At 46.0% G+C, this 25,260-nt stretch overlaps 1 pseudogene; it reads right to left on the minus strand.

Moving 5' to 3' along the window:
* Positions 1 to 6,965, minus strand: part of LOC144112424 (tubulin beta-1 chain-like) — a 111,528-nt pseudogene extending 104,563 nt beyond the window's left edge.
* Between the last annotated feature and the right edge of the window lie 18,295 nt (positions 6,966 to 25,260).

Genomic DNA, 25,260 nt, shown 5'->3' on the forward strand with positions numbered 1-25,260 from the left:
GTTTTTTGGCGTGCCACCGCGCTGCCACATCCAGCCGGTTGTACAAAGTCCAGTTTGCTGGTCTGTCGATCCGATGTGCGCGTCATTCAGCTCGATCTAGCTTGGCGCGCAGGCCGAGGAGCGTGCTGTCCTCAGCGTGCCGTCTTACTGAGAACGCACTTCGGACCAGGCTGGAGAAAAAGTCCGCACCGGATGCGGCTGCAACATCAACCTGTATGCGGAACCGGCTTCAGTTCACGGTGGAGTAAGTGCGCTTAACGCGCGCAACCTTAGCAGCGGGCTCGATGAAGGTGGAGTAGCGATCTGAGCTCCAGAGTGATGGTGATCGATGCCAGGTCGTGTCGATGCCGCAGGACGCGAAAGAAAGCGTCGATGCAGGAGCCATGTGTGCCGCGTCATCGGAAGGTCGGCTCGCCGGTGTTGATGGGGGTGTGGCCCAGTTGCCTAGCTGCGTCGGGCAGGTCATCGCCGTGCGCAACGTTTTGCGCACTGCCGCACGTGCACTGGTGGGATTAAAATGACCCACGCTGATCTGGCGCGGGCGACAATATGGCACTTGACAAAATCACAGCGCGTTTCAAGCAGAAACTGGGCGGCATGGAGTCAAAATGAAGTCGATTTCAATATATGGGCCAGCTCTGGCTGGTCCGAAAAAGAAGAGTCGTGTCCTGTTGGTTTTTAAAGCTTTAACACTGTCAGGGCTCCTAAGTGGACGCCTCAGTCTCAATTGCTTTTATTGATCATAAATATCGCTTATTTCACAATATCACGCAGAGGCCATTTCAACAATAAAATGCAAAATTTTTTTTATCAAAGCGGGTAATAGTTCATAAAGATAAGACGGTTTTTGTAAACCACCAGTTATTTGAATGTAGTTTGAATGTAGGGAGCTTCGAGACTGCAATCGAGAGAGCCTTGTTCATATCAAATATTCAATACGATAGCAATAGAAACCCCATGTCGGGAAAAATCGCCCGGCGTCCGGTGTTCGCTGGAGCCTTCGGGAACCGCCTGCCTCATTTGGTCGGTGCCAAAGTAGAAAAAAAATCCCCCTCTCAGGAGAGCAGGAGGAGAGCGATAAAGGGAGGTGCATATAATTACAGAAAAAGCTCGTTAATACGAAGTCGGTTAGTTAGAACTGATGCCGTGTCCCGACACAGCCCTATGTATTTCAATGGGGGAAAACGATAATTCTAGCAAGTCGGCATCCGCTACGGTTAATTCTAACTAGGAGCCACTGGCTGACACCACTCCTCGTAGATAGAAGTTGACCCATAGCGAGTAAAACACGCTCCAAATTTGCCTGTGATGTAAAACAATGAAAAAGAAAAAAAAAGCCGAGTGCACGAGTCTCACAGAGCCCGCGATCCGGTGCGTTCCGTAGCAGGTTTTCGTTGCCGGAGGACTCGCCCGTGCCACTGATCCTTTGGCGCGAGCCGTTCCAGGTTTTCGTTGTGCTTCGGTTGCTTGGTCGTGATCACGTGGTGTTTACAACATAGTATGGCGGCAATGGCGTTTCGGGAGATGACAGCTTTTGTTGGTGCCGCGAGCGCCAACTACATACTCAGCAGCGTGGAGACGTTGGAGCCCTTTTTAGTGACGCCGATATAATTGAGGCTGCATGCTCCCAGCAGACGTCGCCGGGCTCACGTGCGGCGAGAACAGCCGGCAGTGATGTGCCCGACGGCGGCGAAGAGACTATAGAGAGTTTTAGTCTCACGTACGTAGAGGGTTCACGTACGCAAACGAGAGAAGTCTACGTAGCCTGCACGCAGGTCGTTTGAAACCCTTATAGTTACACGTACGCGACGCACGCCGCGCGTTACTCCTAGCGCCATCTACTAAGAAACAGACGCTGGTTGTAGCCTAAATCATCCAAGACAAGTCTTTAAGCCAAGCCATTCGGTCTGCTCTCGTGTTTGGCGGTTTGGCTATGTTTGGCTGGTTTGGGGCTCTCTCAGTTCAAGATCTCGCGAGACCGTTGCTATGACGACGACCAACGCTACTTCGTCAGGCTTAACAGCTGAAAAATCACCCTTCTGTCTGAAAAACAAAAGCCATTTGTCGCTTGAAACCTTATGCTAGGGTAAGAATGGGCAAATCGAAGGCGAATACAACAGTTTAGAACACGATATCGCGTCGAGGGATTTGCGACGAAGCTGTTATCGCTGTGAAGCGGCGGGCAGGGCGCCGCCATGTTTGTCAACGCTACTTACGCAAGCGACGCAAAGACCGCAACGTAAAAATCCGAATCCACGTACTTACGTGAGACTCGCGCATACCCTTTGCGTCCTGCGCATGCGCACTGGTGACACGTAAGAGCTCTACGTACGTGAAGCCTCTACGTACTGTACGTGAAACTAAAACTCTCTTATGCCACCGCCAAGCGCACATGAAGTAGCGTCGGCGCTAGATGTTGCAGCACGCCACTTCTCTGTCAGTGAGAACTCTGACGTTGCGCAGGAGCTTTGGGCAAGCTGCAGATGATGCTGATGGAGCCTCGGCAGGTGGTCATGGTAGTGGTTTTTATTAAAATAATAGTAAAATAGAAGGAAAAAAATTTTTGCTTGCCCCGGCATCTGCCACCAATACTGAAGCACCTGAGCTGGGGCAGCGGAAATAAAGGATAGCAGGCAGAATGGAGAAAAAAATGAAAGAGGTGAGGGGACAGGAAGAGAGGGTAGAGGGAGAAGTAATATATACAAACTATTTTCACAATAAGAAATGTGTCCATGTTGTGCGCATGATTAGTTCATTTTAGAGGAATTAAAACGCACGCGCACAGCACTGTGTTGGCTAGAACTGGAGTGAGCGTCCAGTTATTAATAGTTCAAGGTAGAACTCGAGGTGGTCTCGGCAGAAGAAACGCAAGGAAATGAACTTGGCCGATTACTTTAAATTTTGACAAACCTACCTCATAAATAAACATTTTTTGGAGTATAAATAGCGTCATGTATTCCAGCACTAAAGCTCGCTGCTCAATAGAATGCATTCCAGTACTTGGGTTTGGTTCATAACTGGCCGATCAATTCATTTCATTTTTCATTAGGACCGGATCAATTTAATTCTCAGAATATGCCCGCCGCAAACATGTATTAGAGCCTAGCTCGTGGTAACGAGTCTAGATGTGACTGCTTCGGGTTCTGCCCGCGCGGCGGGGCGCTGTAACCGCTCATTCTAGCGGCCATTCGATAATTCGAACTTGGCTTTATTCGAACAATTTTCCGGTCCCCTTCGAGAACGAGCCTTTACTGTATTCACTCTTTCTGTTCGCCCCACTCTGCTCATTGTAGAGGTGAGGAGGTCACAAGGTAGCTGCCACGGGAAGTAGTCAGAGGGTAAACGGAGGAGGTGGTTCTTACGGGTTACGAGTGGCTGCCACGGAGGTGAGGAGTAGATGAGCGGAGATTCCACAAAGGCACGCGCTGCTCTTCGGATGCCACTCTTCCGTTGCAGTGGTTGTGCGTTCCAGAACCGAATGTCGATGGATACTAGAGACCAACTGCTCACGGGAGTCAAGTGTTTCGTTTGTGTTGTTTAACGACGCAAAGCGACTCAGGCTACGATGGTAGTGAAAGGCTTCGGATAATTTCCGACACCTGCGCTTCTTTAACGTGCATCGATACTGCACAGTACACTGGATTTCAGCATTTCGCCTCCACCGAAATGCGACTGTCGCGGCTGGGATTGAACCCTCGTCGTTTTCGTCAGCATCCGAGCAACACAACCACAGAAAACTGCGGCGGCTGCACTCAAGTGCAAACAAGTAAAAATAGGACTACGTGGCCGATAAAGGTGGATGTAATGAAATGTGTGTGATGTGTCGCGTCAGGACTGAAAGTCTAATGCAACTCATTTATTCCATCTGATCGGCTCACCAATCATCTCTCAATTTTTTACACTCAGGTCGTTTCCAAGATATTTATGCATGTATTTTCTATCTTCATATAGGTGCATTTTCTTGCAAGTGCGTTTCGACGAATTTTCTAAGCAAAAGTAACTGGAAAGCGTTTCTTGTACAGTCTTTTTGGACAGCATTGGAAATGCCATGTAGTCCAAGTTTATTTTGAAATGCCCCTTGATTTCACATGCGTTACGGAGTAACTGTGTTTCGCAAACTAAATTATTTTCTCATTTCTGAACAATTACAGTTGCTGTTAGACAAAACATTCCTCAGTACAATAAAAGTATGTATGTAGCCCAATTGAATTCGCATCTATTTTATGTATTACTCGATGCTGCTAACCTAATTCTATTTGACGAAGAAACAAGATCACGTCTACCAAGAATAACTCCAGGCAGCTGAGTCATGTTTTCTCGCACATAGCCAGAAGTTGATATTAAAACAAATCTATTCCAAAAAAATTGACGCGAGAAACAACGACGCATACGAAATATGTGCATCTACGTATTTCGCGCCGATTTACGAAAGCCATCATAAACCAAATCGCCCACTGACATTACCTGTGAAAGTGCTAGGCCTTGAAAGAAGTTTCAAAAATGTGCCGTAATAACCATTCTTTTGTGGGTTTCGTGGCAGCGCAGTTTCCAGGAATCGAAAATGACCCTCCGTCCTGTACGCGGCTTTTCTTTCTCCGTCGTGGTTCCTAGCACGCTTAAAGTTATAGGCGCCTCGGCACCGGCCGCACCCTGCGAAATATCATGGTAGAGGTAATCGTGTTGTCGTTTTTTTTCTTTATTCCTCCAGACATCTCCATCGTGCGCCTTTGCAGGTGATTGGCTGGGCTTCCAACCTTGTGCTGAAGTGTTTCATCTGCTCATTATTATATATTCTGTTCTGCTACAGATTCCACGTGACGTTCTTGTCAATCCTGAGAGCAGACACTTGATAGCTGCTTCGAGATCTATGCACGTAGGATTGTCTAAGAACAAGGGATGAATTTAAAAAGTCGAAGCAGCCAAGCAAGCCAACTCCGTGGCGTGATTCTGCGTGTTTTGCTGCGTGCAAGGGAGCAAAATTAAGGTTAGATCTTCATGGCAACACCAATCAGCGAGTCCTTTGTGGCCTTCATAAGGTGTCGCAGAGGACTCTTAATTGGTGAAAAGTCAGGCGCTAGAACCTCAGCCGATGGGGTGAGCTCCCTGAAAGGAACAATCTTCTGTGCTTACCAGGGTGACGTAACGGCTCCGCAGCGAGAGTGACGGGCCGAGTGGCCGTGGGCGTCTGCACTTCCTTGTCCGGGAGTCCCCCCTGCCGTTCCTCCGTCTGTCCCACGGCCTCCCGCGCTGCGTAACACACGAAATGTTGTGGTGCATAACAACCTACCACTGCGTACATACACTCTGAGCGCGAACACGGCTCCACGGGGGTAAAAAACAAGTATGCGCACTCTCTTTTATAAAATAGAGTGCGCTTTAGGGCACCTTACTCCCTTTTTACTCCTTTCTGTTCAGAGTCAAGTCTCCCCTGAGAGTTGAACAATGACCTCAAATTTCAGCAATTCCATCGCTCGAAATGAGTTCTCTTTTGTGCACTCTTCAATTCGCAATGAGCTGTCTCCGGAAGAGGTAATGGAAATTACTAAAAACATAATCTTCAAGCGCGTCTTTCTACAAGTCAAGGATTCTACAATTATCTTAGTGTCCAAAGCGCTTTTTTAACAGTCCAAGTAGCCGGCGTTTCGAAAGGGTGCCAGAGACACTGTCCGACGTGGTAACAAAACTCCACCGCAGTAATGAACCAGCCAAAATGGGGCCCAGAAATTCTTTTCATAGGCACTGTCTTTACTTTGTCTCTCTCCACTCTCAGCAAAGTGCGATGCAAATGGAGAGGGCGTGCCCAGCACAGTAGATAAACAACGACAAACGCCGAAGACATTGGGCCAACCAGGCTTGAGCTCGGTGAGTCTCGTTCGCCTTCCTCTGAAAACTAGGCCATCCCCTGGGCACGTTTCCAAAGGTAGGTCCCTATGCAACCTTGAAGGTCCAGGTTGCGGAAGGACCAGACAGACAGACAACGGCTTTTTGGCGGAGTGGAAGCCCTACTGCTGGCGCACTAAAATCCTCAAAAAATCCTCTGAGAAGCAACCTATGAAGGCCATCTACGTACGCCGCATGACCTTCTGACATCATCACAACCTGCTCATCGGATTCTGAGAATAATTCCCAAATTGGCAGGTGGGAAATAAATTATTAATTGGTCGCGAGCGGTTGCTCGAAAACAGCAACTTGGGTCTCACAAGCCCTACCGGTGGCAACACTAGCCATCACAGGGCAGTGGCACGTGGATCACTCAACCGCTGCACCATACGCCAGCACTAGTATGAGAACTCCCAGTGATCTATGAATGCTGAGAATGACCAATGCTGCATAAGTGGGCATTAACCCATTAACGCAATACCCTTAAGGCAGAGCTAAACTGTCGTTTGCAATTTTTGATGCGATAGTATTAGGAGGGCCAAAAAGGCGAAAACTGCCCGCCGGCATCGACATCTGTGTGAAGCCTCTACCTTCAAGGTGCATGGTGTTTAGGGAGATTTTTCCTTCTTGACCTGCCCCCTTGTTAACCATCCCTCTGACCTCTTGCCCATCTCCTCTTCCCCCTCTCCTCCTGTAGGGGAGAAGAGGGAGAGGCAGTGCAAGAAGAATGACTCAAAAAAAGTTAAATGGCTAATTAGAGGCCTTCGTGCAAAACATACAGCCTCCCGAACAACTATCTGCGCAAAAATGAAGCTGGCGAGAGCTACTATAAGCTAAGGTAAGTTGTTTGGTGAGTTGGTTTCTATATTCCATAACTACAGCGCAACGAAAAGGATGTAGATGGATACAGGCAGGGACACAACACAGCGCTGAGTTGTGTCCCTGCGTGTGTCCTTCTACGTACCGTTCGTTGCGCTGTAATTATGGAATACTACAAGCGCTGCTCGGAAAGATGAACCTGCGCCTCACTGCCTCTACCGACAGCTATGTTTGAAATGCAGCCACCTACCTGTGCAGGGGTGCATTGCTTAACCGCTTGCGCTACAGCGGTGGTATCTGTATGAGGACTGGCCGCGATCTTTGAATGTGACACATTTTTCATAACTGCGTAGTCGAAATTTGAATAGAGTCAGAATTCGAACATAATTAGGAGTGAAAGACAGTGTACTCAAATTCCAAACGAACAGGAGCTGGAATTGACTGCAAAATCCAAATGGCCAAATTGATACCAATTGCCAAATTGACTGCCAAATTGGTCGCCCCTGATTTTTAATTTATTTTTATTGATTAACGCACAGACGTCGTCGCGCACCAGGAAAGCGAAGAGGGGTGTTTTTGCCACACTTGTGCGTTTCGGGTAACGTTGGTGAAAAAAAAGCGTCGGCACGTTAGCCACCGTAATAAGAGTGTACACAACCTGTTATCGTGCCCCGTGCTTTTTTTTGTGCCATATACAGCAAGAAGAATTATTTTGGATAGTCTAAATTTCAATCAGAGCATCCGATGCAGGTATTTCCGCGATAGCCTGGCGAAACTGAGTAAGAGACAAAGAGTTAGGATGTGGTATCATACCTCCTGGCACTAGATTTCAAGCGTTCATACCAACTTCAGCTTGAAGTTAATATGAAGTGCACCACAGAAGGGGCTGAGGAGTACAGCGTCGACGCAATACCCTATTTCAGGTGTACGCAATGCTGCTACTCGGGTTCGGAAAAGGTTCTGCATAACATTCGGTGTTCTTGCTCTGTCGATGGTCCAAGCACTGGCCGCCCGTAAGGGGGTCCACTTTGTCCAAGATCCATGGAGAGCAGGGACGCCAACGTGAGACATGAAAATCGCCTGGGCCTGGTCAAGCAGTCCCAGGTGTGCTTAAATAAAATGGGCTTATTTCATATTCTTTCTTCAAATTAATACGGTGGAATATGGTCCAGACTGATTATTGATGGTTAGGCAGCTAGATGCGCACGCGAAACTATTAGATTATTGCCGTGTCATGCAGCAAAATTCTAATGAAGTAGATTTCGCTGCGGCAACTTAATGGCGCAAGCGTCGCTCAAGTTTTCAACAACGCCTGTGCTAAACAGGCAACACTGGTCACAACAGCGCCTCTTCCCGCTCGAGGAAGTGCTGCCATTGACATAGCGCGCCAAAGTTCGTATGCCTGCCGCGTGGCTGCCCCTCCTTAACTGGGACAAGACGAGCGTTTAAGAATAAGCTCTTTGAAGCCAAATCTTCACTAGGCTGGATACGGCGGCTTTTCGCGCGTCGCTAAATTTGACCTTCCCAGAGCCAGATGTCATGCTTTCGCGTGGTTCAAGTGTCCACGGAGATGTCGAGATCTGAGAGCTACTGCGCCCTTTCATGTGTCAAAAACATTTCCTTTCCTCAATACACATGCTTTCGCATTCCTCCACGTAAGTAGACTTAAGTGCCCTCGATTGCCTGTCGCCTCCGGCTCAGTAGAAGAGCCCCTTAACCACTGAGCCATCGCGGCGGGTACCCATGCATCGCGGCGGGTACCCATGCTTGGGTACAGACGCCAAGCCGCATCCACTCGCCTGAAACACTGCAGCTTTCGCTCCTTAACCAGCTTCAGCAGTAGTAAAACCGCAGCTCATTTTTTCTTGCAAATTTATACGCCTGTTTTTTCTCTATGCTAATCCAGGAACCCTCTCCACCTTCAGCAAGCCACATCAATCTTCTTTAAATCCCTTTCTGAGGTCAGCTGGGAAGCCCCTGTACACGTGAGTGGTAATCTGTTTTGCCCCAACGAGGTCTGCTTACCTTTTGTCTGCTTCTTTTGGTGTAGCCGTAAAAATTTTGGATATGTTCAAACTGGCAAAAAAGGAGGTCAGGTCGAGGCCTGTAAGAGAAGTTAAACATAAGAACAGTGCTATTAGTTCTTAGCATGGCACTGGAAATAGAGATTGCAGCGAATAGAAGAAATTATTGCCGTAGGTACTCCACAGACTTCTTTTAGTCATAGACGATGCATGTGTAGCAGAGGTTACGCGGTAGGACGACATTAACACGTAAGATTTAATCAATTTGCGAACGTGATGTTGCATTGCCTACTGGCCTTATCAATTGAAAAAAAGACTTGTCAGTGTTTCCATTGTGGAATAAAAGTCGAATACAATGAAAGTAATCTTTATTTGATCCCCAATTTGAGTGGATACTCGGCAGAAGATCAGACCTGTCGATAGATTAGCGCATTCCAATGAAACTCGGGCTACTTTCACTAAATACGTTGCTTTCATTACCTATAAAAGGCAAAGCAAAATGGTCGTTAGGGTGGTCTTATTTAAATAAACTGCAGCTGATATGAACAGGTTCTTGGTCGCAGATCCCAGGACCAAAGCTACACCGCCGTTCGCATCGAAAAATGGATGACAGAGTTCTGTTCGGTGAAGGCGCGCCGAGTTTTACTAAAATGACGGCAAAATGCTTAAATACACTTTTTTAGCAATAAATGCATCCACTGCGGCCGCAAAAACATCAGTATTGCGAGAAGATGCTATAGAATGGATGTTTACTAAGAACAAATTTTTTTTAACTTGTCCTTACTCTCCCATCAAATCTTTACCATTGCTGTTATTGCAAACAATAAGTGCCATTTTTTTATGCCTATATCACACCCTTGCGATACAGATAAAGTGCGTACTCACTGCAGTATTTTTGCTGCGCACTGTTAGGCGCAAGAAATGCAACCAGCTGCTACGCTGTCTGACTCGGTGCTCCTTGAAGCAGTAAGCCTAACGATGATGAGAGGCGGCTAGAGGGGTCCAAAGCATTTTGTTGGAATTTGGATATTTTTTCGTGAGAGAGATGTTAATATAAAGTACATTTGCGCTTCTCTTACATCGATAATGAATAAGCAGACTAGGCTCTTGTAGGGCGTGTATGTACCACACACATAGCAGCAGCCATGTTCCGGGAAAAAGCAACAGGGTTCTTCGAGGGGACCACGCTGTATGTTGTCGAGGACTCCGCCTTGCAGACGTTTCACGAGCGAAACGCCTGCTTGTGTCGATGTGCACGGTGCGTAGTACGTTACTGTACAACTCTTGGAGTCTGCGTACATAGCAGATGAATTACGCAGCGCCGGCCACATGAGTTATTTTTACGTTCATGGAGATACGTAAACATCTCGTGAGTGAAAGGAATTCAGGCTAGTGCGTGAAAGGGTAAGAAAAACTTTTGCACCTTTAAGGCTGTGAAAATGACAGTTGGCCACGATGCCAAACTAAAGGTATATATTAGCAAATTCTTCCTTAAAATTGAACACCAATGTTATTGTGAGATAATGTTGCGGAAATATAATTTATGTCACTAATTTTGATCTTCACATGTTCATCCGCACATTGCCTATTTGCACACTCAATGGCAAGGACGATGACAAGACCGTCCTTTCCAATTTCAGAATCGCTTCTAAATGACCTTCGTTCAGTTGCAAGAGATCGAAGTCAAGTGCTCTTGTAAGGAGCATGTAGTAGTGCTCGGCGAGCGCTGAGTTTGGGTTTCGTTGGCTCAACCATTATCGAGAGTTGCCATGTGACTGCGGCAAGTTGCAGGCGCGTTATCAACCGTTCCGGCGAATCATCGATAATAATGTCAATGAATTGCTATATATGGTGTGAAGTACTTATATCCTCAATTATTGTATTATGTTAATCAATCCCAGTCAAAACGCACTACAGGATTCTAAGACAGAAAATTTCTATAGTCTGTAGTCTTGTCGTATTTTGGGCATGTCTTGTGTAGACTGTCTTGTCTTCTGTAGACAGTCTTGTCTTTTGTAGTCCTGTCTTCTGTAGTCTGTCTTGACTTTTATAGTCTGTCTTGTATTCTGTAGTTTGCCTTGTCTTCTGTAGTGTGTCTTGTGTAGTGCTCGTATGCTGTGTAACGGTCATTACTGTGTCACCTGTCAATTAACACAGGATTTTGTTCTGGAGTAGGCAATGCACAAAAATGAACAGCTTGTTAATGGTCGCCTGTCAATTAACACAAGCTTTGTGCATTCCAGAGTAATTTGTGCACAAAACCACTAGAATTGAAATGAAAATGGTCAATATTTATTTACTGTTTCGTGCTTTTTTTTCGAGCTTGCTGATGCATGCTGTCCAGCGTTGTCCTGGCCGCGGGCTCCTGATACATCGCCCATGAGCCAAGAAAGATGGATTTTGTCTTGGCTGAAAAAAAAATAGAGATCACCGCTATACCTGCGCAAAAAAAATGTGAAAGCGTTGACGCCTCCTCGACACTGGTCGCATTTCAAATTTGGCGCCATGGTTGTTTTCTCGTTGACTTGATTGGTTATCAATTAACTCTTATTTTACCCTCATTTCATCCCAGCAACGATTTCAAGTTTTCAAATTTTCCTCCATGGATCGTTCCTGCCCACTCACTGAATACCCGCCCAGTTTAATCCCCCGTTCATTGCCTTTCGCTTCTCAATAATTACCTAATTGCCTCTAATTTATCATTATTTTTGATATCTCCTTGTTAAGTATAGGACACTTATCACTGGTCACGTGATTGCTCATTTCGAGTTTTCAAACTTGGCGCCAAGCTTTGGCTTTGTCCATACTTCCAGTTTTTCAAACTTGGCACTATGCCATAGCTGCACCTACTTTCAGCGTTTTCAAATTTCGCGGCACTTTTTCTCTGGCCCAGCCACTTTTTTGACATTTTTGGCTGTAAATAATTATCTGATTATGAAATTTTCTTTTCTAGCAGCATCCTCACATCATCCTCTGCCAATTACACAACCAATCGTATGACGCTATCTCTTCTGAGTTGCCCACAACTGGTGCGGACAGGATCCCCGACAACATAGCCTAGTAAACTTCTCACTTTATTCAAAATGTTGTAATACTGAACAAGGCTTACGACTGGCCGAGTTGGTACTGACTCACCTTAAAACCAGCCAGAACACACAAGACATGAGCTCAAGAGGCAGGACTAACAAAAATTTAATTGAAGATTTTGATTATTTGACTTGTGAGGGTTTAACGTCCCAAAGTGACTCAGGCTATGAGGGACGCCGTAGTGGAGGGCTCCAGAAATTTCGACCACCTGGTTTTCTTTAGCGTGCACTGACAACGCACAGTACACGGGCCTCTAAAATTTCGCCTCCATTGAAATTTGACTGACGCGGCCAGGATCGAACCAGCGTCTTTTGGGACAGCAGCCGAGCGCCTTAACCACTGAGCCACCGCGGCGGCATCATTGAAGGAAAGCCGCAAAAGAAGACCCGCGAAATGATACAAGCCCATAATAACCCAAAGCAGTGAAAGGGCGAAGTGCAATCAAAGGTCACTGGCATACTAATGAATCATCTAAAAAAGCAAATTCCTTACGGTGAAGGTTTATCGATGGCTTAGCCACACGTGTCCTTAGCCTTACCGATGTAGTAAGCCTCAACTATCTACCGACAGATTTAACCCTTCCATAAACCACTGATGTGTCGTGCAAATTAGGCGTGCAAAGAGACAGGTCATCCTCAGATTTGCATTCACAAGATTGAGCATGCAGTGCCAGATTAGAATTTGCCTTCCCCCTATAGAGTGAAAGTGCTCAGTCAGGTGCAAATTCAAATATCTGCCTGTCTGCCCTTATTAGTTGCAGCCATAAGGCAGTGGAACGCAATAAACTCCATTACTTTTGTAAGTGGTGAACCTTTTTTTGTGACACTGTCCATTGTGGACAAGTACCCAGTTTTATCAAGCCTTTTTAATGGTGGCGCAAAGGCCTCCTGTCTTGCATTTCGCTGTTAAGACAACAGCAGCAGTACGCTTTCCCGCGACTTTCGTGAGACTGTGCAATACTGTGGAGGTAAGGTGTATCAGCATCATCGGAGTATGTGCTCCTTACCCTCGAGCGAGTGAAAACATACTATGACAGGTTGTTGAGATGGGCAAGTGGGAACCCAGCTGCTTGGAAACCTGCTACAAGAATGCGTCCTCAGCAGTGATGGCATGACTTATGTAAAGCTGATGTCATGCACACGATTGCACACCCATCAAGTGTTTCCATCTTTACTGACCTTAACCAGCGACAAATACACCTCTTCGCCATCCTTCCCCAGCAACGAGTGGTCCGACTCGTAGCTAAAAAGAGCCTTCCCCGATCTTTAGCTGTAGCCGCGACAAACATATTCGTCCACAAAGCGCAGGTCTGCATCAAGAAACTGCTAACGGTTCTGCTTAGACAATTCTGATGTAAAAGACAGGCCTTGACCGCATGCCTTAAAGACTCCTAAAACATCTTGTGCCAACTTATCTGAGCCTTCTATGTCCAGAAAAATTAGATAGTCGTGAACATAACGAAATGCTACTATGCCAAGGTCTTCCAAACAGGGCTCTAATGCCTTATCGACTTTAGACAAAAAAATGTTGCTGAGCAAAGGTACGACCTGTGTGTAAATACCGCCCTGCCAACTGACAAATGCGGATTTGCAGTAAAAGGACAACAGCCCCATGAAGCCAGCAACCGAAATCACACAATCATCTGTAAAAGCATGTTCATTGTCCACCCTGATGCAGTTTGCACATGCCTCAGAGGTCTATCATGTGACAATGAATAGTGCAGGCCCTCTATGTCGATGCTCACTGCAGAGCACCTGCCTTGGTTGCTGTCCACAAGAAGCTAGAACTCCACAGAACTCTACTTTTGTGAGTTGGCAAGGCGGTATTTACATCAGAAATCAGGCATATCCAGAGGGTCCCAGGTTGCACTGTTCCTCCGCGACATTCTTCTGTCCAGAGTCGATACCGCATCAAAGCCCTGTTTGTAAGACCTCGGCATAGTAGCATTTCGTTATGTTGATAGCTACCTAATTTTTTGCACAAGGAGGGCTCAGATAAGTTGGCACAAGGCGTTTTAGAAATCTTTAGGCATGTGGTCAAAGCCTATCTTTTATGTCTGAATGTCACTAAGCATAACCGTTTGTAGCTTCTTGACTTAGACCTGCGCTTTGCGGACGACAACATATGTTGCCGCCACAGCCCAAGATCAGGAAGCCTCTTAGCTACGAGTTGAACCACTCGAGGCTGGTGAAGGACAGGTTGGCAATCGCATGCATCATGACCGCCTTATGGAAGTCATGCCATCACAGTGTTTAGAATGCATTCTCGGAGCAGGTTTCCAAGCCAATGGCACCTGGGTTCCCACTTGCCCATCTCGCGCACCTGACAGAGTGCGTTTTTACTCTCTCGGGGGAACGGAACACCATTCACATTATGCTGACGTAGTTGAGCAGCACAAAAAGACGGGCTCTATACCTTACCTTCACGCCATTTCGCACCGTCCCAAGAAAGTTGCACCAAAGTATGATGTTGCTGTTGTCTCGACCGCTAAAAGTAAGGTAGGAGCCCTTTGATTCTTCGTTCAAACTAGGCTTGATACAACTACGGGTAATCGTCCGCTATGCACAGTGGCAGATAAAAAATGTTCACCACTTGCAAAAGTAAACGGGTTTTTTGCATTCCACTGCCTCGTAGCTGAAACTGCTATGGGCAGACAAGCAGATATCTGAATGTGCGCCTGGCTGAGAGCACTTTCATTGTATAGAGAGGAAGGCGAATTTTCACCTGACACTGCACGTTCATTCTCGTGAATGCAATTGGAGGACGACCTTTCTCTTTGCACGCCTAATTTCGGCGGCACATCATCGGTTTAGGCAAGTGATAAGTCTGTCCTGATATAGTTGAGGCTTACTACGTCAGTAAGGCTAAAAACAAGTGCCTGGCTAAACCGTCGGTGAACTTTCACTGTAAGGATTTAGTTTTTTAGATGGTTTACTAGTATGTCAGTGCCTTTCGATTGTTTTTGCCCTCTCACTGCTTTGGGGTTTTGCGTGCTTGAATCTCTTTGCAGGTCTTCTTTTGCCACTTTCCTTCAATAAAATTTCAGTTGTTAGACCAGCCTCATCTTGTGCTCATCTCTTCTCCTGTTTTGTGTCTTCTGGCTGGTTTTAAGATGTAATACTGAATGCCGGAAGACAGCCATTTTAGAGTCAAGTGCACTTATAATGGCCACAGCTATAATGAATGTTCATTTATTACAAAAGTAGTGCTTACTTCATTAATTTATGCATGAAGTATATGACCCTGCATCAAAATAAAAAAGGACTAAGCCTCTAACCCTCATGGCCAAACTGCAGTTACAGCAAACAAAAGGAGACCATAAACCTGCCCCACATGCAAAAGCTTCCACTTCAGGCCAATGAAGAAATAAGATCAGATTACTTCCCAAACTGCATGACACTGCCACACAAAGTAAAGATTCTGACAGGCAATAAAGGAGAAACAAAAAAGCGAACTGTAGGTAGCAGCCAATCTCATGCAGACAAGCTACAAGGTCAGGCCAACATAGACGTGGAAGAAATTTGGAAAAAAAGCCACAACAAGCACATAATAATTTTTAAGCTTTTCACAGCCCTTTAAATGGCAAATACTTTCCTGCAAAAAAATTACAGAAGCGGCAATTTTTTTTCGGCAATCAATTTTTTTCATGTACTTCATTATTCTTTAAGCATGGGCGGGCATAGAATAGTCAGATTAGTGCATGCATTCCTAAGCAATGCCATGCCAAAAACTGTACTTACAGAAAAAGCTTGTCTTACTGAGTGAATACCACTGGCCATCCACTAATTTCCTAGCCTTCTCCAGGTCCCTGGCAGAAATCACACGCAACTTGGTGGCTTGCACGACTTCTATGCAACTCTTGGTCTTTAGCTGGAAAAAAATTGAGGGGTCAGCAAGATATCAAATTTCACATGCATTGCTTTGTTTCAATCACCGACTAACAAAAAAAACAGCGTTTTCTGTGAGCGCAACTATTTTTTCACACTAGATTTCTACAGTAAACCACGTTTATCGCGACCTAATTCACACTGACTTGCTGCACGGCCCCAGAACTACTGTGTACAGCTCTATGGTTTCAAATACTTGTTAGCTCTCAGCCCTTGGGCTTGTCCTCATTTATACAGAAAACCTCGGAAAGGGCAATCAGAGCTTCTAGCTTTAAGCCATAGGTATTCAGAAGCTCAGTGGTCTGTGGGAGAACTTTTGGCTTGGTGACACAGTAGCAAATGCTGCTCCAGCTACTTTCACTCCATTGCAAAAACGTCGCACAGCAGAGACCTGTCCTCCATTTTGCATTGCAGAAACAATCACTGAAATTCAAAGCACGCATACTAAATGCCCACCTACCTTCCAACACAGCTTCATAATAATGGGTATAATTATTGGAATGAAATACCAGTCAGTACAAGTAGTTTTCAGTTTATCCAAAAATTATAAGCAACCAACAAAAAATAAACATTAAAAGGGAAATAAAATAACCAGAATTGTTTAAAAAATCTGTTAGAAGAATTATGTGACATGCGCTACACTCCAGTAGTTCTTTGGTGTTGTGCACCTTCAAACCACACTTTCTTACAGGCACATTTGCACAGAAATTGCGTTGAACCTGATCTTTAAGAATCTTTATTGGTGCAACAGTAGGGAGAAACCAGGTTTTACTCAAAAACGAAGGGCCCTGCACATAGCATCACAAGCCCAGATGGTGCACTTGAGTCGCCTCTTATGCTTATGCAAGAAACAGGAATAGAGATATCTTGACTAAATCAAAAAAAGAGGAAGTGCAATGCGTGTGTAATGCAGAGAAGATATAAGCAATACCACACTAAAACACTGGGAGGATCCCAAGAGTACGTGAATGCATGAATCGGTCGCAATCAGATGGCTAAATGAGATTAGGAAATTTGAGGAAAAAGGGTGGTAGCATGTGGCACAGGACACAGTTGCCTAAAATGAACTAGAGAACAATTGTTCTGCACTAATTTTAACAGCACATTCACACGACAGACAAAATCACTAACTCCAGGAACGGACTGCGCATCATGCAACTCAATGTCAATCACCATTGCAAATGGCACCAGCACCGCAGACTGCACATGAGGAAAAGTAGACATATTTTTGCTCTCAACTTTGAGTAGCAGTCAGCTGCGCTTTTAAGAGCAAAGCTCTAAAGTACGGCAACATTGGCACTTTGTTTTACTGGCATGAGGGTGCTTGTGAGCGTGCAAGTCCCATGTTTGTTTTGCACCAAATGTGTTAATTGCGAGGTGTGTTTAACTAAAGAGGGGCATCTAACATGGGCATCAGCTCTTCATTACTTCCCTTCTATATCCCTCCCTTATATCACGGTTCAAGTGTCCGCCAAAATGTGAGACAGTTACTGTTACATTTCCTTGAATTTTCCTTCAACTAATTTTGATTTTTCATGTATACAGCTTTAAGAAGGTAGAGGTACAAACTGTGCAGTATAACCATATACTATGGCAATAAATCAGCAATAAATCTGTGCTGACAGCAGCTTGCCCGTTGCATTGCAAGGACGCTATGCCATACAAGGATTGGTCTCATCGTGCAACGTTACATTACTGACTAGCAATTTGGTCTCTGTATCAGAAATACTGGTAAACCATCTTGTAGAGCTTTTAAAGTGTAGAGTTAACAGCAGCTGCGTCAAGAGCTACATCAGCGACTATATTTTGTACAAGTCTACAGTTCCGGTAATTATAAGCTGAGGTACTGCTGCAAAGTGCACGTAGAGTTTCATGCATTTCTAAACCTAGCTGCAAGCCTATATTGAAAATATTTTTCTAAATAGGCAGCTAAGATATGCATCACTGAAAAAGAATAACTACCATGAACGGATCAGGAGGGATGACACAGCCGAAGGCAGGAAGCACGAATGGCCCAATAGATGCTTGCCGCTGGCAACTGCAAATAAATACATACAGAGCAACAGCAGTCAGTGGCTGTAGCCATGTCATGAATGACAAGAGAGGAAATCGTCTACTGCTTTAAAAACTAAACTTAGACGTAATATAAGTAAATAAAAACCAATGAGCTAGCCCATGACAAAACAAATGAACAGATTTTATGTAATGCACCCATATACATTCTTTGAGAAGAGTCACAACGACTGTTATAACCCCACTGAAAGTTGAGCTGGCTGAAATACCTCACACCAATTTGAATATAGGATGTGCAGGTTTTCATTAATTCCTATCATGGTGCCTTGCACCAATGTCTAGGTATTAAATTAAAAGTTGCAACTAGTCTGCCTTGGTTATAGAGAAGAGAGAATGGAAAAAAGCATGCCTTCACTAGCAAGAAGCTTGATATCTCACAGCACAGCTTAGCATCATAGAAAAATTGCTAGCGCATTTAAGAAATCTGCATACAATTATAAGCTGCACAAATTTGTCAACTGACAATGCAAGTAAGGGCAAGAGAAACAAAAAAATACCAAAGAACACTCGTGAGTGCGGCGACGGGTGGTCTGTGGGTAGGATCCCGTGCCTGGGAAGAGTTCCGACCTCGGAGAATCGCCGGCACCACAGCTGATAGCACGCAACCAAGAATAAATAACGAAGCGAAAATAAGTAACAAAAAAACATCGACAATGGCGAACGACTTGAATGCGGGCCTCAAAAGCGAGGGATGTAGCAAAAAGGTAGAAATCCTAAAGAAATGTGCAGTTGCATCTCCGACAGCTCGCAGTGCTCACGAGAGGAAGCATCAACGTTAAAAGCTCAGGAGACGCAAGGTTGATCTAACTTTGACATAATACTGGCTCAAATCCTGTTCCACTGGGGAAGCACAGATAAGTTTACAAATGACAAGGCGATGAATATGAACTAGCCTTTCACATGTGATCACTGTCTCAGAATTTAGTATGACGCATATTAAGGCACAAGCACTAATCCGATGAGTACTAACCCTGAGCAAAATAGTGCGGTGTCTGATCGCAGCTGGCCTAGCACGAGCGCTCCGCCGCGCGGCACTTCTTGCTCATCGTCTTCTACGCAGTGCAAATCCATGCTTTTGCACCGAGTGTCGAAGCGCTAGCAAGCGAAAGCGTAACTCTGTTGTGATATCTGGTGCCATTTTTATTTACCACGGCACGCGAGTACTAAATGCACATAAAGACAATGAGAACAACACTTGTCATGCAGGATATAGGCCCTGCTTTTTTGGCGCCGCATTATAGCTGCGGCAACCGCAGGCGGACTGCCTCCACTCACATCCCTATATAGCCGCATACAAATTGCGTGTGTCAATACATATCATTAGCAAAGAAACGCAGAGCGGGACTCACCGGCCATGCGATTCATCCAGGCTTAGTAAAACGGCGCAGGAGTCTTCGTTCCCTTTACAGATGACAAGACGTCGCAGCACTGTCTTTCTTCAAGGCTTACCCGTTGAAACTCGCCAATGTTAACAAGCCAAAACCCTGGTCGTTGGCTTCCAAAACACACTCCTGCTCACCTTCCTATTGAATGAGTTCTTCACACGTGTCCGCCGTACAAGTACTCAAGCATTGCCTCAAAGAGGCAAATAATACAAAACACGACGCGTCAGTTGCGCTGCAATGGCCCCTACGGCTGCGCTTACGTGTCGGTGAAAAATTGCAACCGACAAAAAAATTTGTTTTTTAAACCATGAATATTTATAATATATTCACAACAAAGACACTGCATTTATTTTAAATTATTTTTAGATTATTTAAGAATACTAAAGCGCTTTCAGTTACTTTTTCAGGCATGTCGTTTGTAGAAGCTGCGATCCTGTGATCCCCTGAAGTGACCCGGATGCCCAAGCAGACGACGGAGCAGACGACGGTGTTGACAGAATGCAATTTCGTTTGATGCGAGATAAAATCACTAAGTTGCGACAAAAACAGCGAAGAAAAGCGCCGTATCTCAAGCTGGCGAATATCTTGGATAAGTTGAACGCAATTGGCACGATGGAGAGTAGCTGCGATGCATTAATTTGCGCGACACTGGCACGCTCACCGGAGATCATTAAACTTAACAGCTTAATCGGTGACCAGTACAAGCGGATTGATTTAATATCAACTGCGTTACGAAACTACGTCGATACTTGCGTCTCACTTTAGCCAATATGCAACAGCGGCTAGCACTCGCCGCATCCTGATAGCATGTAGTTTAACAAGCAAGAGCCCACTAGCGCATCGAAGCAGCCGTGTTTTCGAGTTCGTATCGTTGCGATAAATACGAGCTGTTTCGGCACGTACTGGAATTGAAGTTCTCAGCCTGTGCGTCACGGACGGTGACGATGGCGTCGCGGACGATCTTAACTAAGACTCGCCGCAACGCAGCCGATAACCCAAGCATATGGGCGTTAAAGGTTGTTCACCAGTACTGCAAACGTGGGCATAAAGTATCGCTCAGTCACAGCGCCAGTCGCTCGCTTCTCGATTTTCCAGCCTTCCGAGTGAAGGTCTCAAGCTGTTGAGCCAATCAGTGAGTCAGCCGGAGTGAGCGAGGCGAGCTTTCGGGAACGACGCCGCCCGCGGGCGCGCCGGGCAATGAACTACGCGCTACCCCCTGGCTGCCCTAGTCGTCGCTAAGCCTAGGCGGTTTCACATCGATGCAGCAGCTGAGTGCACTTCGAAACTGGCTAGCGCTGAGGTGCTGCTCTCGTCGTCGTTTTACTGTGAACCTCGTCTCATAGTAAAACAAAGATATGGTCGGTTTCCGCGACACCTTCAGGAGCGGAGCCAGCTGAGGCCAGGAGAGCCGCGATTGAGCAGCAGCAATTAAAGGCGCCGTGGGGAGACATTTGTTTGTATTCCTGTTATCGCTTCTACCAACGACTCGATATTGGCCAACGATACTCCATCCGACGGCATAGTATGGACTTGAACAAACATTACGGTCGCATTTTTCTGACGCTGGCGGCCGGTATTCAGGCTGGCATGCGCGCCCGTACGTTATCATGTCGTTCAACTGCATGCCCGTGGTGCACATCAAAACCCCCCGACATCCTCCTTTTCGCTCAGATTGTCATAGCACACAGTCACACTGGGACCAGAGTAGTTTAGAGGACCGAGCGCGGGTGCACAGGAGCTAGACTGTGTCAAAGCAGGCGAAACTCTTTAAAGCGCGCGGTTGACGTCAGTCCCAAGACTTTATTCTCATTTCGACCGAGAATCAAATCGGTGCAAACTCGCCGGCCGCCGCATTTCACCTTCGGCTGCATACGGTGCTGTCTATATTTAGCGACATTTTCGTGTCACCGTCATGAAATTTTCAGTGAAGGCAATGAACGACGTCGTAAAGTATTTTTTTTGCTATTTTATGATAAGCACCACGTCACTGCCGCTAAAAAAATTCTCCGCCAACACTGCATCAGCGTTGGACTTCAGAACGTTAGCTACGAGAGCTTCAAGTGTTTAGATCGGGGTTCTAGATCGGGGTGCTCAGCAAAAAACGTGTAGAAGACAAAATACAAACATCTGAGGGCGTTTTGTTTCGGAAACATTTGTTCTAAGATATAAGCAGCGTCATCTACTTCAAAGATTTTGCACTACTATTGCGATTTACAGCCACCTTCTCCATATCCGGTATGTTTCCTCCTTATATATCAGTTAACGAATTTTATAAGCGTGTCCATTACAACAAGACGAATTGTTTGACCGCATCCGGAACCCTCTGCGACAAACGATTAGGCCTTATGGCTGTCTGGAAGTCCCCGGAATGCACGGTTTGGGGGCGAAAAGGTCATCGGTGCGAATCCCACACATATTTTGGGCTTCATCTAAATATTTTATCCTCAGGAACATGACAAGTCAAATGACACCACTTAGATGGTTATGCGTCAAACGGGCGGCCCCCAAATTTGATGCAAATTGGGGTCCCCGGGGTTCCACTTCGATAGCCGCTATACTGGCATATGTAAAACGTATCGAAGGTATCTGTGACAACTGAGGCTCTACGCGCCCGCTGTTGCTATGTGATATAGTGTGGTAACAGTCTTGGCCAATTTGACCTTCCCTGCAGACAGACGTGTCCTTGACAAACGTTAGTAAGAGCTGACGCTCTTAAAACTGAAACGCGGAAAAATGATATCGGGGTTGCTTTGAACATTTATACAGAAAACTGCGTGCATGTACACACATGCTGCCTTTGTGTAGCCGGATGGTTATGGCAAGGAATTTTCCCTGATTGACGATTAACGACATTCTTTTCCGCGACGCATAGAAGTGTCCTTGGCCTTTTCTGCGCATGTAGTAGTAGCGGTACATTATGTTACATGGCTTGAACATGTCACAGAAGCCAAGAGAACACTGACTTTCAGTAGCGCCATTCGACTTGCGCGCACCGATTGGTGTGCAGGCGCTGTCGTGGCTGTAGCTACATGCCGCCACCGCAAGTGCGTGCGGATACGCAGGCACCGCTGGCTTCGTCGCTTGTGCATTACAGCTTTTTGGGCTTTCAAAGCCGCATTATACTCTTGAGCATGCACTACTTTCGTCACATAGTCATGTGGGAACAGAAGGAAATTAGGTGATTGCTCGAGCAGTGCCTCTCCTCTAAGCCAATTCTCGTCCGGTGAGAGAGCCAGGTCGCTGGAAGCCAGTTGAAAACTCGATTCGCCAATGTGAATGAGCACTTCATTTCGCTCGGTGCCCGTCACCAACATTCCAGAGCACCTCGCATCCTCTTCGCGACACGCCACAGTGAACGCGCTTTGAAGCATCTTTGGTCAATTTGATCCTATCGCTGTCACACGACAGCACGACAGTATTTCTAGAATTCTGCAGTAAAACAATTACCCTCACCAGGAATCTGTCGTATGACACATCCCACGATAGGTACCTATCGCGCGGCACAATCCACGACAGGTATCTGTCGCGCGGCATATCCCACGACAAGCCGTTGTGTCGCGCGACAGGCCGCACGACAGGTACTTTTGTTGCGTGAAAAGAGGCCTGATAGAAGTCTGTCGCGCGACTGAACCCACGACAGGCAAATTTGCTGAGGCACGCAATCTCTGTCGCGCGGCACGACTCCCTCTGTCGCGCGACAGGAGCTGCGACAGAAACCTGTCGCGCGACAAATGCTGCGACAGGGACCTTCTTCTCACGACAAAATGCAGGAAAGATGTCTGTCGTGCGGCAGAACCTACTACATGCAACTTTGTCGCGCGAAAGAACCCACGACACGAAGCTTGTAGCACGACACAAGGCACGACAAGACAGCTTGTCTTGCGACACAAAATTGTGTCGCGCGACAGATGCGCGACAAAAAATTCTGTCGTGCGTTTTGATCGGGATAGAACAAGCAAAGCAGTGAATTTAAATAAATGTCTCTAATAACCTATTTATTGGTTTTAGTCATATCATTGACTGAATAATTTCTAATTGTCATTTAGTTATGATTAGCTTAACACTGACGTAGGCTCCTGTAGGCTACAATAAATCGCCGCACGGAATGATCCCCCGGAAATATTTTCTAGTACCTCCTGGGCCGCAAACCAGTACGGTTCGCGAAGCAGTGCTGTCTCATTAAACGGAGATGTTGCTACGCGTCGGTTCCCAAGTTTATCCCTCGTTGCGATGCTGCTTGTCCAGAGAAAGAGGCCACCAGAGCGCCTGGAACAGCGCCCCCGTGTGAAGGACGCCCACAGCGACCTTGCGTTCCGCCGCCGCAAGGAGAGTTCACAGCCCCCGTATATTGTGGAGCAGGGGACAGCGCAGGCAGACCCTAAGAGCAAAGCTCCGACGACACTTCGGGGGACGATATTCTTCCAGTATTCATTCATTCATTCAGAATTTATTTCAGACAACGAGGAGGTTGTCCAGGGTGACGTGGCAAAAGGCATACATTGCCTGACGAGGCCACGCCACCCGGATGACAGGCGGCACCACTGGCTACACAAAATCAAGAAGAGCATTACATAATAGAACACACTTTTAGTATTTTTACACAATATATTAAGACATCTTTACAAAACACTGGCTTTACAAAACACACACAGCATACATTAACCAGAATTCGACCATAGCAATATTTACAAAACATACACTAGTGATAGGTATACGTTAAGTTTTTATCTTTAAGGTTCATTTATGAGCATTGCTTTAATTAACATTTTGTATTTACGTATAGAGGGGGTAGTGCGTGCAGTATCCAGAATAATAGGGTATTTGTTAATTAAGTCAGGAATTTGCCATCCTAACCTCTGAAAACCATAATTTCTGCGTACACGAGGTGTTTCCCTACATTGTTTTCGAAGTTCGTATGTGCTAAGTTTAGTGTGATAGGTGGTGTCGAAGGTTATTTTGTCTAGTTTGTACTGGCGTAATATTTCGAGACATAGTTTGTATGTGTGCAGTTTACTTATTTCTAATATTCGATAAGACCTAAACAAAGGCCAGCAGCTGCGCAATAACTGTATTTTCCCAACAGCTCGTAATGCCCGCTTTTGAATTGCAAGGAGGGAATCTCGATTTGTCTGCGTCGTCGTTAACCACACAAGGGAGCAGTAGCCTAAAGACGTCAATACACTGTCCAACACTCTTCTTATGAAGTATGCGGTATAAGCCACCGTTTTCGACGACGTCAGGAGTAATCATCACCAACATTGTTGCTTTTGCTTTGTTATTCTTTGACGCAAAACTTCTTGCGCTACAATAAGGCTGCTCAACGTGTAAAAGTATATCGAGTGGTAATAAAGTTGGATAGGTGCCGCCAGAGTAACAGGAAGGACGCTGCGGTGTCCGAAATTTGCTCATAAGAACTGGAAAATCACGAAGTTTGTGTCTTTGCACAGCTGCACCCAACGACAGTTGCTAGCCTGAACTTTCCAATTTTCGCTGGCCAATGTGGGAACCCTTCCCGCGAAGTAAAGGTCCCGTTTCATTGGTGGCCTCGTTTAACCTGTAGAACGGCAAACCACTCAGAGCACAAATCTGAAGTTATCAGGAGTCGCTCCCATTTGTCCCGAGATGAAAAAAAGCCATTAAAAGCGCACAAAGCCAAACAAACCAGCTGGCATGAGTGGCTTCAGGACGGGAACCCTACAGTTTGTAATTTGCTTCTAAACTCTTGCTATATCTCAGCCAAATGCTGAGATAAAGTGCAAGGGTGTTAAAGCGGAAAAATACAAGCGCCGTTATGTCTTTCGGAGCAAACTAGTCCCGCATAGGTTTGAAGCGACAATGAGACATTTCACTTCATCCTTTGTATTTTCCTGCCCCTGCTTCAAATAGCCGCGATCTAAGTCACGAATGCGCAATTTTGGAGCTGCACTATTTCTCATCTGGATTCCGAAAATCACGCACAACGATGCTACGGCCACTCGCGCAATTACAAACGCGGTACCGTGCAATTCGGCGGCACGACAGGAACGAATGGCGAATCCCCGTGGCACTCACTCTTGGCCCAATACTGCTGCTGCTGCTGCTGCTGCTGCTGCTGCTGCTGCTGCT

The sequence above is a fragment of the Amblyomma americanum genome, unplaced genomic scaffold (assembly GCF_052857255.1).
Source record: "Amblyomma americanum isolate KBUSLIRL-KWMA unplaced genomic scaffold, ASM5285725v1 scaffold_100, whole genome shotgun sequence".
NCBI classification, from domain to species: domain Eukaryota; kingdom Metazoa; phylum Arthropoda; class Arachnida; order Ixodida; family Ixodidae; genus Amblyomma; species Amblyomma americanum.